The sequence below is a fragment of the Meleagris gallopavo genome, chromosome 12 (assembly GCF_000146605.3).
Source record: "Meleagris gallopavo isolate NT-WF06-2002-E0010 breed Aviagen turkey brand Nicholas breeding stock chromosome 12, Turkey_5.1, whole genome shotgun sequence".
Lineage (NCBI taxonomy): Eukaryota > Metazoa > Chordata > Aves > Galliformes > Phasianidae > Meleagris > Meleagris gallopavo.
The window spans coordinates 11,746,660-11,759,744 of NC_015022.2; the positions used below are offsets into that span (position 1 = coordinate 11,746,660).

Below are 13,085 nucleotides of genomic sequence, written 5' to 3' on the forward strand. Positions count from 1 at the left end.
TTATTTAGTTTTTTTTCCCCCTCCCCTTTCCATTTGAACTGTTTGAATTATTGATCCAGGTAGGATCACAGCACTCCCTGAAAGTCTCCCTATCCATAGCTCGCAGTTCTGTGTGGCTTTTATATCAGCAACTACAAAAGACCAAGTTTCCTCTTTAGGCAAATCCATGATATTTTTCTCAGCTTTGCTACTTATTTTCCTGTATTTGTCTGTTCATACAAATCTGTCCTTATAGATCTGTTGTTAGTGCTTTTATTTCTGTTAAGCTTTCAGCACAAGAGTATCATCTAGGACCAGCTCTTCCCTACTATCCTCATAACCTGCATGTTTCATGCTTTTGTATTCATTTCAGGTAGCTGAGATATCTAAAACACACCTATCTGATCTGATCTGCAGTACAAAGGAAATGACAGAAGGAAACAGAAAACATTTTGTAATGAAGACAGAAAAGATCAGAAATCCCTAAATTGTGTGGATTTTTTCTTAAAATTTGAGTTTATACAGCTATGGCAACAGAAAAGAAATAAAATGAACAAAGAACAGACAAGGAGTTAGAGCTGGTAGTTACTGCTGGGAATATTAAGTCAGGCATATTAAAGTGACAGTGCTACAAAGATGCCTGAGCCGGCTAAGAACCTGTGCCTTTGTCACTTTCAGTTATTCAAATCATTTGTTGGTCTGATACCTTATCTTAATTCTAATGAAAATATGCTAAAAGAATACTGCTAAATACTAAGTGGCATGTATTTGTGAGACTAAGGCATGGGATGAGAGCATGGATGTCCTTTAGTTACCAAATATTTCATTGCCATTCAGAAGAAACCAGAGGCTTCCTTCTGTTGACCTTAATTTATTTCTTTATTAAATGTACAAACAATGCACCACCAGAAAAACAACCAACTGCTCGATTTAGTTCACCATAGGTTTTAGATTCTTTTCAAGTAAGTAGTAGACAGCTTTGCTTTCTTGCCTGGGCGTCTCCAAGAACCAACTCCCTCTGAAAAAAGCGTCCTTACCCTACAACTGCACTGCACCGTAACTGTAGTACGGTCTTCACTTGATAACAGCACTTTACAGATCCCTCTGAGTATAGCTGACAGTAATTTTCTCCACTGCACAGAAAGAACTGTTGGACTAATTCAGGGAAATATTAGAACCAAAAAAAGCTGAATCTGAGATGAAAAGGGAATTTCAGGTTCCAAATCCAGTTTTAGATTTCATTCTCTTTCTTGCTCACTAACGATCGAACCCCATCAAAAGCTTTGGTATCAGTGCAAGTCTTTACAGTGATCAGATATTTCTAGTTACGATATTCCTAGGTGCGCTAGGATTTACTTCCACCTGCTGCTGAAATAAGCACTGTGCAGCATTTTCAGCCTACATTTTTCCAGAGTGTTCAGTTATCTCCATCTTTGGTCTCAGCTGCATTCCCTTCCTTTTTCAGACTCTTCCTCTCATCCCCTGACAGCTGCTCACAGCCCACTCCTTCCTTTCTTGTTCCAACAAGGCCCTTTTAAGATTCACATTCTTTTTGATCTCTGGGCTCTCAGACTTGGCAAGCCAGCTGTGTAACTGCCCGGGGCCTGGAAAAGAGCGTTTTCCCAACCAATTATTGAGTTATTGTTATTTTAACTCCCTTGAAGTTGTTTACCCCAGGTATCATGTCTAGACCACTGTTTTGTTGCCCATTGGTTTCCGTCTACCCCCAGACTAAACAGCTTTCTTGGACTTAACTCTGTAAATAATCTTCACATGCACAGACTGAAGCATATAGACTCCTCATGAAAGCAATATAAATTCCCCTGGTTCTCCAAACCACAGCAGCTAAGATCAGCTATCTAGAACATTATGCAAATAATTCCCAGATTCACTGGTTAGATCCTTGATGTAAAAGGCTTTAGTCCTGCAGGCTCTCTGACTCTTGAATTTGCTTTCTTTTGTAGGCTTTCTCTGCTTTCCGTAATTCATATGAATAAAGGGGCGACGTGTAGGCAAGTCTTCACTTGAGGTATAAGTAGGTATCTTTCAAATAAAAATGCAGCAAACAGAGCTTTCGCACTTAGTAAGTTCGCATTTTCCCTTTGTTTAACACTTTCTGGCTTTCCACCTTTCCTTCTCCCTACAAAAGGAAAATCCAATACTGTTTCCATACTGTTTCTTTTTGCAACCCAATTTATACCAAGAATATTCTTCCATGAAAGTCTGAGGATTCTTACTTTTTTTTCAGATTCCTTTTTAAAAAGTGGGGGAAACCAAATCCAAGAGATCACTTCTGTCACAAGGTGGAAAATAATTTTCAAGACTGCTTGAAATACTCTCTTAGAGGGTAAAGCAATGCACTGAAAACACAAAATACTTCACCCAACTTCTTCACCTAATTCCCTACTACCACTATTTCCTATTAAAATAAGAAACACTTCAAGTCTCAGGAGGCAAGCATAAGTACCTGAAAGAGGAAAAAGAACCTGAAAATCCATTTCCAACTTTTTTGGGAAAACATAACTCAGCAAATATGTCTGTTTAGTAACTGGAATGTACAGACAGCTGTTATGTGGTGAACAGCCCTAATACCGTGTTACAAAAAGCTGCAGTGGGAATAAAGGAGAAGACAGGTCTGCTACAACTGCTGTCATTAACTTTATCCTGATCATAGAATCATTAAGGTTGGAAGAGACCACTGAGATCATCTAGTTCTACTACTGAGCTATCAACCCATCAGATCTATGTAACAATTCAATCTTTTGTGTGTTCTGATACTTCTGCCCTTAGTCACTGCTGATGTGGTGTGCAACACAACAAAAGCGATGAGGGGAGAATGTAAGGAGGCCTTCCTCAAGCAAGCTGGCTCCTTGTATTAACAGAATAAACTTCTTTTATTAACACCCAGTACTCTATTTTCACTCAGTGCAAGGCTGAACAGTTTTCTTCTAATTCAGCATCAAAATAGAATAAAAAGAAGTGGAGTAGCAAACTGAGAGGCTTTTTGGTACCATATAAAACTGTCGGAGTCATTGCCAAACCCACCCAGACAAAACATCCAACTGTTATATAAAAAGTACTATCACTACAGAATTAGAAAATGTTCCTTTGCAACGCAGGATAACTATTCAACTCTCTGGTATTTATAAATAGCCATGTATTGCAGTCATGAGCTTCTGAAGATCACATTCCATCCAAGAAGAATGTCAGTGTTAATCCACTGAAGGGTGAGTGGGTGAGTGCAAAGACAGTCCCTATGGCAGGGAAGAGCTCTCCTCATCCAACCTTTGAAGGCTTTCTATTGAGCCACTCTTGGAGTAGGATGCGGATTTTGGGATGGCCTCAAGAAGTCTGTCCTATGTTTTTAGCTTCTCCTAGACAGTGGGACTCATCGCAAGGAATTCACAATTGTTTCCTCAGCACATGATGAAAACAGCCATCAGCACGGTCAGAATAGCATGAAGAAGTGAAAGTTGTGTAAGGCTTCTCAGAAGAGCTCAGCACAACCTCTATTCCTCTCTTAGCTGAACAGTGAATAAGAAAGTCGGCAAAGGGTTTCCTGTGAAAATCTCCATCAGTCACACTGCAGTGGTTACTTCCTTACAGATAGGCACAAACAAAACTGAGATAGAATTCAGATTGTTTTTTGCATTTTCATTATGTTACAAACCCTAGCAGTGTTAAATAAATACAAATCCTCTTTTTTATTTTTTTTTTTTAACATGAAAAGAAGCTGCAGGTTACTAAAACATTGAAAACTCAAAACCCTAAAACTCACTGTATTACAATAACGAGGCTGAGGTCTAGAGGGAGTATTTTTCTGGGCCTTCAATTTGTGGCAGGGATTTAAAAACTATTTTAATAAGGTAAAAATAACCCTCACATGAGCAAAACCTAAGAAATTTGTTCAGCACTGGACCCTTCACAGGTCCTTGGTCATAAAGCAGCAAACAATTCATCATTCTTAATGTTATTCTCCTCTAGGGAATGAAGCATTTTGTTTGCTGCAATAAAGTGTTATAATTGAGCTCAAATTTACTGGAGCAGAGCTTTTTTCTTAAACAGCTGAGAAACTGAGGTTATTCTGATTTAAAAAGATGCTTGCAGCAGAACAAACCTGCATATGGTATGATTAAATCCTTCTCTTTGGAAAATAAAAAATGACATTGTTAGGTTTTTATTCTCTCTTTCAAGGAAAAGCATTTCATTCTCATTGCTCATATACACTGAGCATAGAAGATCGAATCACAGATATTATAATGGAGCAAATTTTGTTTACAGAAAAATTGTTCCTGATCTATTTAGAACATCTGACTGCTCCATCACAAAGAAATGGAAGTCTCAGGTGGAACTGTTGCTAGTTATAAAGTAAATCAGCCTGAGGCTGATTTATTTTATCACTAAATTGAGCTGATTTTATTGGAAATGGTAACTGAAACTTTCCTTGAATCTTTAGCTGAGTCCATGCAATGAATGAAATTCTAACATGCCAGTTGTATCTCTCAGAAAACTCCTCAACTGAGTGCAGTCTTTCCCTTTCTTGTCTTTTAATTTTAAGGCTACAATGTTGTATAAGGACAATATAAATGTAGTTGGTAAATCAAGATGTAGAGGTATCTCTGGTCTTCCCTCAACTATAGTTCTGATGTGAGCTGGTAATTCATACTGAATGAAGCACACACAGCACAAACCAATACCTAATAGATAGAAAAGCAGTGTAACAGTTCTATTTGTGCAGCCTGAACTCAGAACCATGGTGAGGTTTGTGGTGTGGCAGAATAATCAGCCTGCAGATGCAATTTAAATACCATCTGACCAAGCACATCAGGTGGAAGACCTCAGAGATGATAATTCTTATCTAAATCTGGCTTGGCATGCTGCTTTACAGCACCCATTGGAAATTGCAGAAGATAAACCGAGGAAATGATTTTGTCTAATGAAAAAATACTGCATATAAGTGCTGCTTTGATATAGCCAGAAGTTACCCTATTGAAAGAAAAGCACTGGGACAGCAAAACAAAAATGTGAACCTCCCTAAGGCCATCACCTTCTGGCTCACTAACTCCAGGACAGTTCCCAGCTTAACTGCTGTTCCTCACCAGAATACCCAATGAGTTTGGGGTTGCAAATTTCCCAATTTGAATCCCAGGTATGCTTTTTTGCATCATAGAATCATTAAGGTTGCAAAAGGCCACTGAGATCCGTTAGTCCAACTCCAACCCACCCCCACCATGCCCACTGCCACATCCCCACGGTTCTTGAGCACCTCCAGGGATGGTGACTCCACCACCTCCCTGGGCAGCCTGGGTCACCACTCTTTCTGAGAAAATACTTTTCCTTATATCCAACCTGAACTTTCCCTGGCACAACTTAAGGTCATTACTTGCTGTCCTTTCAGCAAAGGAAATCTGACTTGAGGTCTCATTGTCATGCATGCAGAGGGCAGGTGTGTTTGGGCAGAACTCACTTCTCCCCTTCCTCCTAAAGGCAAGGAATAAAAACACGTCATTTTCCCAGTGAGAAGAATTCTTTGAAAGTAAGTTTGAATGGAGACAGAAGAGGAATGTTTTCCAAAAGACAGCAATTTATGTGGCTAATTTCCACAACTACTCATGCAATACAGAGTTTTATTTGTACAAAAGAGAATCACATCTTCTCTCAGACATTTCTAACCTTTTCTTAACTACTACCTTTCTTCATGCTAAGATAAACAGAACAGCAACTTGACTTTCGGTTCTTTTTCAGAAATGCCTTCAGATCACTTTTAACCCAACAGGCCTCTATGTATTTCCTTCGGCAATAGAAAAGACTGAAAGGTTTGTTCTTTTAAGACATTTTTTCCTGCAGTTCTCTGAACTACAGCAAGATGCTGTCCTCCCTCATAGAAACTCCATAGCATGCATGGCAGAAAGATGTCATTTGCTCCCTAGAAGGAAAATCTTCCACTTGGCATGATGAATTAATTCATGTTCCAAGTCCATATTTTCATTTTGGTTTCAGTCAGAAACATCTTGTGATACTGAGTAACAACAACATAATCTGAAAATTATGCACAGATGAATGAACTCGTTCATAGCTGTTATTCCTCAACCTATGACTTCCACATTCCACATATCATACATATTTTACCTGCATGCTGTTCCAAGGGATACATACACACAGTGGGAGGGTTTTGAAGGGACCCTGGGGTAATGTATGACACACAGCTCTTGTGATCTATCCTGTAATGATCTATTTTTGAGATTTTCTCCATATATTAAGAAAATCTAATATAGTTGTTTCTCAATTCAGCTTTGTTTTTGCTACATATCTTTTTACATACGTTTGCAGTTGCTGCTTTTATAATGCATTAAAAAACAGATCTACATCCAACATTTGCCACTTGATATACCCAGACATAAGCTGATAAGCCAAAATTCATGCGTTGAAACAAGTTCTAATAGATGGTGTCTGCTTTGAGGGCCATCTGAAATGAACAGAAGAATCTTTCCTTAAAGTAAATCCTAGGGTCACAAACCTTCCCAGAGCAATCACAAAATGAACCAGTCATTTTACTTCTTTTCCACTAGCACTTCCATTAGCACATCAGTTTCTGCAAAACAACAAGAGGGTTTTGCTTGCAGAAGGGCCCATTTAGCTCTCTACTCTATCACACTGAAAACATAAAGACAAAAAGCTATCCAGTTCTTTTGTGGAGAACACGAGGCTACTACGGAGTTACTTTTTAACATTTATTCCTACATTCTTTAATGCACTGCTTGCATTAAACCAGTATTATCAATGTCAGCCAGCCTTGAAGAGAATTACGGACCCAAAGAATTGAATCCTCTCTCATCCCAGCTCCTCTAGATTAGGTCAGAAGAACAGTAATGGGCAGCACTGGCAGAGGGGCACCGCATTTGTCTTTCTGTTTGCTGGAGAATCTGGCTGCATAAAGGCCTCATTTTATTTGAAATCCTTCATTTACAGCCAGATTGCTTTCTCTGTTACTGTGCTTCTTTTGACCCAGAATATTGGATGTTTGACGTGAACTTTAAGAGAATAAGAATAAAGATGTGCAGAAAGGATCTCATCAGATCATAAAATTTTCCAAAGACAGAGGAGAAAGGAAATATTTCTCAGAAAAATCATTCTGCTTTGGTCCCTTGCATGATTTTAGGAATGGGCTATGTAAAAATATATTGACCTATACCTCTGAATTTTCAATACCAAAAGAAGTTCGATAGGGAAAAATTAACTTTGTTCAAATTATGTCTCATTGCAGTGCAATAAATAACCATAATGAATAGCAATGAGAGAGCAGACACTTGCCTTAACTTTGTCCTATAACTCATCCACACTGGAAATAGTATGTGGCAATGCATGCCCAGTATGTGATGGTTGTGGTTGTGATTTGTTCAGTGCCTCCAGGCCTCACATTAATTTCAGGTTGGATATTAGGAAAAACTTCTTCTCCAAAATAGTGGTCCTGCTGCCCAGGGAGGTGGCGAGGTCACCATCCTTGGAGGTGCTCAAGAGCCGTGGGGATGTGACACTGAGGGATGTGGTCAGTGAGCACCGTGGGGGTGTGCTGATAATTGGACTAGGTGAACTGTTTTTTTCCAACCTTAATTAATCTATTATTCTACTTCTTCCTTTAGCATATCCAAGTGGAAGCTAAACTAATCTGTTCTCAAGTGTCATTCTCATCTGATGCTCTTCAGGCCTCTGAGTAGCTCTTCTCTTTTGCCGTGGCCACCTCAAGTTCTCATCTTCATACTGCCAAAACCAGAACAGATCCACTTAAACTGTTTTCCAGGCTATGATTATCTCTGGTCTCAAAGTCAAAAATTCCTTAGAACCGAATGAAATATGCAAGGCTCCAGATTTCAAAATCAATTCCCCCAAAAAACACAACAGCAAAATCCACATTCAAAATGTGCTTGGAGAAAAGGCATCCTCTGATCTCAGACAATCAGGGCTGTCTGCATACCTTTCTGTTCACATCATCCTCTTTCCTCAGTAACACTCTGTGCTCTTCTTTCCCCCATGCTGAAACACAAAACCGTGGCTTCCCACATGTCCATAGCACACATCCTCCCAAAGCAGATGTCTTTGCCAAACTGAGGGCTCATTAGGGCTGGTGCTGCTTTTTATGGATTTTCAGGCAATTTTTGTAAAAATGGTCTTAAACACCTGAAACTACACCAAATTCAAGTTCCCTGGTTCTTGTCTCAGTTTTACCGGGGAAATGCTTGGATTTTTCCAGAAACATTTTCCCCTCATTATTGACTTGAGAATGATTTCACAAGGGTTAAAAGAGTAAAAGTTGAACTCAGTGAAAACATTATGGAAGAAAATATACAGACTGTATAATATGTACAATGTGCTTTGTAGCAAGTCGATCAGAATATCATTGAGAGTAAAAAAAAAAAAACAAACAAAATTGAAACAGAACACAGAACAATATGCAATCTGCTAATTTATGAAAAAAAGCTAATTAAGATAACCCCATTAATATCCCCATAAAATTAGAAAGCAGATCTCTAATTCAAATAAGATTATTCAGTGACTGAATGCTCAGTTCCTTTTGCTCATCTCCACAAGCTGTAGCACCTCCAATGAAACAGGCTGAAATCAATCTGAGAAAGACTTGAGAATACCCTTCTAGGTGGGGCAGGCATGGCTCCTGCACATTCACTTTCACAGGTCTTCCTATGTAGACCTATTCAGGAAAATTTAACTGAAGTAACTGAAGTTGTGTATTGTAACAACCAGAAAGATCAGTGCAGTGGAACAATGATACAGGAGGTATAATGACAAAGGTTCTAGCATGATGGAAAGGTGTTACAAAGGAAAAATGCTCACCCATCTCCGAACATCTAGGCTCATAAGGAAAACCCCACAAGGGAGAGATCTCCAACCAGAGATCCTTCCCCAATGGCAATCAGCCCTGAAGTGAGATCTAAGAGAGATGCAACCAGGCTGCACCCCTTCCAGTCACACAGCAGAATTACCTTCACCTGTGCTCCGAGGGCTGACCAGTCCTTTCCCCAGGTGCTCAATCAGTGGTTCAGGCCATGACTCAACAGTTACCATATATGCATTAAAAGCAAATTCCTAAAATTTGCATTTTAGTTTCCAGTCATATGCTTTTGTTGAAAACGTAAGAATTCTTCACAGAGATAAGGTTAAATTGTTTTGTAATAATATAGTTATGATTGAAAATGCACCCCATGCATTCAAACACAGTTTAACAGTGATAACAGTTTGATTAATGCATATGCAAGTCTAATCTCACACATCAAACCAAGTAGTAGCATCCTCTCTCTTAAAATGGGAATACCCAGTTTTTCAAAACCACTTTTCTTCTGGGACAAAATATCAGGCCAGTTTTCCACTAGCTGCCACCATAAGATGATGTGTAGCAATGAAGTCCTTCTTTGAGTGCTGTTTCCATTGATCATAACGGAAGACTGCAAAACAAGCTGAAAGATGACGAAGCAAAACAAGATTTCAAATTGGAAATACATTATTTGAATAAGGAAAAAGATGATCTTTTACTCAACTGTTCAGAAGGAGATAGAGGTTATCCACATCGTCTGAATTCCTTGAAGATTCAAAATGACCTGAGCAGACTTTGCTCAGTCTCTTCCTCTCCGTTTTTTCTATTCTCCACCAGAAATGGGAGGGACAGAATGACTTTCCTGTCAGCATCAACCTCCAGCTTATAGTTGTGGCCATGACCTCTTTGTAGATTACCCACAACAGGTTACCCCAGACAATTGCTGGGGCTCTTCAGGCACCACAACAAACGTGTTATAAAGCAAGCTTTATAAAATTCTTTTATTTTATGGAGTCTGTTCTTGGCACAACTATTTTGCTACTATATAAATATCAACATATTTATGATATACATATATGTATTTATATATAGAGAGAGAGAAGTTTGTGATAAACAAATTCATACATGAACTAGTTTACTTTTCTCATAGATGGGCATTCTGCACTATCTGACTCTCTTCAATGTTATATAGCCAGAGTCAATTTTAAAGCCTTTACATTTCCCTAGCAGGAAGGTTAAAATTCAATTTTCTTTTATTACAGTTTGCAAATATGATATACTCTCCATCTGGCTTGGAAAAGCTTTTCGGTTAAATCATTTTGTGCAACACTGCTTTTTAGGTGCTGGTACCTCCCTGTTCAACAACCGACTGACAGCTCAGCTCTTTCAGGCTATTTATTGGTCTGTTCCTTAGATATAATAGTTATTTCATAACGTGTTTATTTTTCATTGGAATGACCACACAGACTGTTTTGGTGTTGGGCTTTTCTGTTAGATTTTTTTTTTTAGTTGGGTTGGTTGCTTTTTTGTTTTGTTTTCTTTGGTATGGGATGTAAGGGGTGTTCTTATTTTCAATTTTTCCTTTTTTCTTTTCCTTTTACTTTTGACTGTGCTTTTAAATTTAGAATGTCTCCTAAAGACTTCAAGCAAATGTTGTCCTTCGTGCCTCTCCCCAGTAAATCATTTGCTTGGTTCTTTTTGTTTTCAGGCTTTAAAATACCGCTAACTAAGAGAAAGCAAAGTGATGTGTTAGCATAGCAGTTTGCTGTGCTATTGAGCTGAGGCAATGAGCCCAGAAAACCAGATGAAAATGATCCGCTGAAATCCTTCAGTCTTCACTGTATCTCCAAAGCAGGAGATTTCTGTATTTGTTAAAAATAGCAACTTATCTGCCCATGGCCACTGCTGAGGTCTGCAGAAATATTAAAAAGGGCCACATGGAATTACTGGGCTGGCTCTGTTCTCTTAGCCCAACTCAAGCTTCAAAGATATTCATTATAACTCATCTCCCAGCCAAGGGGAGCAAATGGACTGGATGGGGCTCTGAGCACCTGATCATCTCTGGGTGTCCCTGTTCACTACAGGGGAGTTGGACCAGATGGCCTTTAAGGGTCCCTTCCAACTCACACAATTTAATTACTAGAAGGACTAGATGACTAGACTCCTTCTAGAAGGATCATTATGTTCCAAAAAGGTGAGAGAAGAATAAGTGGTGAATGTGAATGCCATTCTATGGGTTCCTACGAAAGTGAGAGCGCTCACCATGAGTTGTTTCTGCTGCCAATGTGGCAGGTTCCAAACGCAGGGAGGTTTTCCTGATCTTTAAGCAATATCTTTAAGCAATAGGGCTGTCACCTAGCAATCCTGTTTGCAGCACACTTGAGTCATTTAGTCTCACTTTTACTGGGTACTCCTTGCAACAGAGACTGTTTCCTCTCTGCATTCTAAGCTACTACTAAGTACTACTACTAACTAACTACTGCACCTAGTACATAATCACAATGTACTGAAAATTCAAGGCACCTTGGTTGGTTCTGACTTTCCATGACTCAACAAATTTGGTTTTAACCACAGCTGTGAGCTTGAGAGAGAGGAAAATAAAGGCCCATTTTTTTACTGCAGGAGTGTTTTCTCATTTTGTAGAAAGCAAGTGATGCTGACAGCAGTATATACCATGTGTAGGCTTCCCCTCTCCAAGATGTTATTTTTGGGAGTGTGCAAACCATCACCTTCCCAGCAACATCTGTAGGACAGAAAACTGAGTATCTTTGGCAATTTTACAGATAGAAACGTACAGCCCTGCAAACAACGCCAACAGTGCTAATGACAATGAGAGGTGTCACAGAAAGCTGCACTAATACAGTAATTTCAGGGGGAAAAAAAGCTGAAGTCCAGCTGTGAAACACTTCCCAAAGGAAAAAATGTGACTTGCACTTTCAACATACCTCTCCTTCCCTGATCTTTTTCTAGAGACCAATTATTATTCCTACAAAGTTCATTAGGTTCACTTCTGTGGCGGATGGGATTTCCCAGTGCCACTTGAACTGGATAATCAGCCTCTGGGAATTCTCAAGGCTGTCACAAGCAGAGTTGGAGCCTCCTCCTCCCTCCCTGCGGAGCTGCTGCTGTTCTCGTGAGGTTTCACTTCTGGCAGTGGCTCAGAAAATCTGCCCAGGAGTCTTAGAGGGATGATGAACACCTTACATGTCTCGTTGTAAGAAATGCTAATTAATGATTGCTGTGTTACATATGGGGGCAACCAGGTGGAGAAAACTCACCCACACCTCACTTGAGCTGTTGCAGGGAAACGAGTACAGTTTCCATACAGCTTTTCTAATGTTTCAAATATTTCACTGTGTGATCCCTAATGAGAAATTCTGTACTGCGGCTCTTCTTCCTACCTCTATTATTACTCACATTATTTCTATCACATCAGCATGCTGTAGAACAAGCCCCCACTGACAGACATCCTACAGACATTTGACAAGGGTGATACGCAGCTCTGGAGTTGTGCTAAGTCCAGCATGTAAATTCATGAAGCTTTGGGGTGCTACTTTTTGGCCGTGCCCCTTGTGTAAGTGAGACTGGAATGCTCCATTCTCAAGCTGGGAGCCCCCCTGCCCTTCCCTTATAGTTCTGGAAAAAAAAAAAAGATTAAGTTTGGTTGAAAGAGTTCATTCCTCAGCCTTTAAAATGAGATTTGTAATATCACCTCAAATCTTTCTGAAACATAAAAACAGCATTCAGCTGCAAATTCAACTGTGAGTTACAGATCACAACAGCAACAACGTGAAGGAAGGCATCCCCAGCCCCTTCGCCTTTAAAATGCCATGGAAGCAGTGGCTTTCAGCAGAACACCTTATCTGCTCTCGAGAGCTGTGACTCTTCATCCTTTCCTTATGAAGACCCAGGGGATTGCTTACTTAGCATCCACCAGAGGCAATGGATAGGGTGAGCAGTCGCTGCAGCCAGAAAAGCCCAGCACGGAGCAAAGGCAATTACCTCTGCACGCAGAGACTTTGGAGCTGAATTGTGCTGAACAGAGAGCCCCTCCGGCTGGCAGAGCCATGTGCGGCCGAGAAGAGCAGCCACTTGCACTCCGCTGAAAAGCAATGCAGTAAGTGACTCTGATATTGCAGCAGGCACCGCTTCCTGAGGTTATTAAGAAGCTGAAGCCCTGCAGCTTTTGCTGCCTGAGACACAACCTCCAGTCCGGGACCGGTGTCAGGAGCTGCAGGAATTTTTATGTTGTTTCTAAATCAAGCGAAGGAATTGAGCCGAT

General features: G+C 39.9%; 1 protein-coding gene across 1 annotated transcript in view; it reads left to right on the plus strand.

The window, feature by feature from the left end:
- The first annotated feature begins 12,667 nt into the window (after positions 1 to 12,667).
- Positions 12,668 to 13,085, plus strand: part of CTXND1 (cortexin domain containing 1) — a 33,102-nt gene continuing 32,684 nt past the window's right edge. The window contains exon 1 of the mRNA XM_031555326.1: positions 12,668 to 12,920. The gene's annotated coding sequence lies outside the window, so the exon portion shown is untranslated. The remainder of the gene's footprint in view (positions 12,921 to 13,085) is intronic.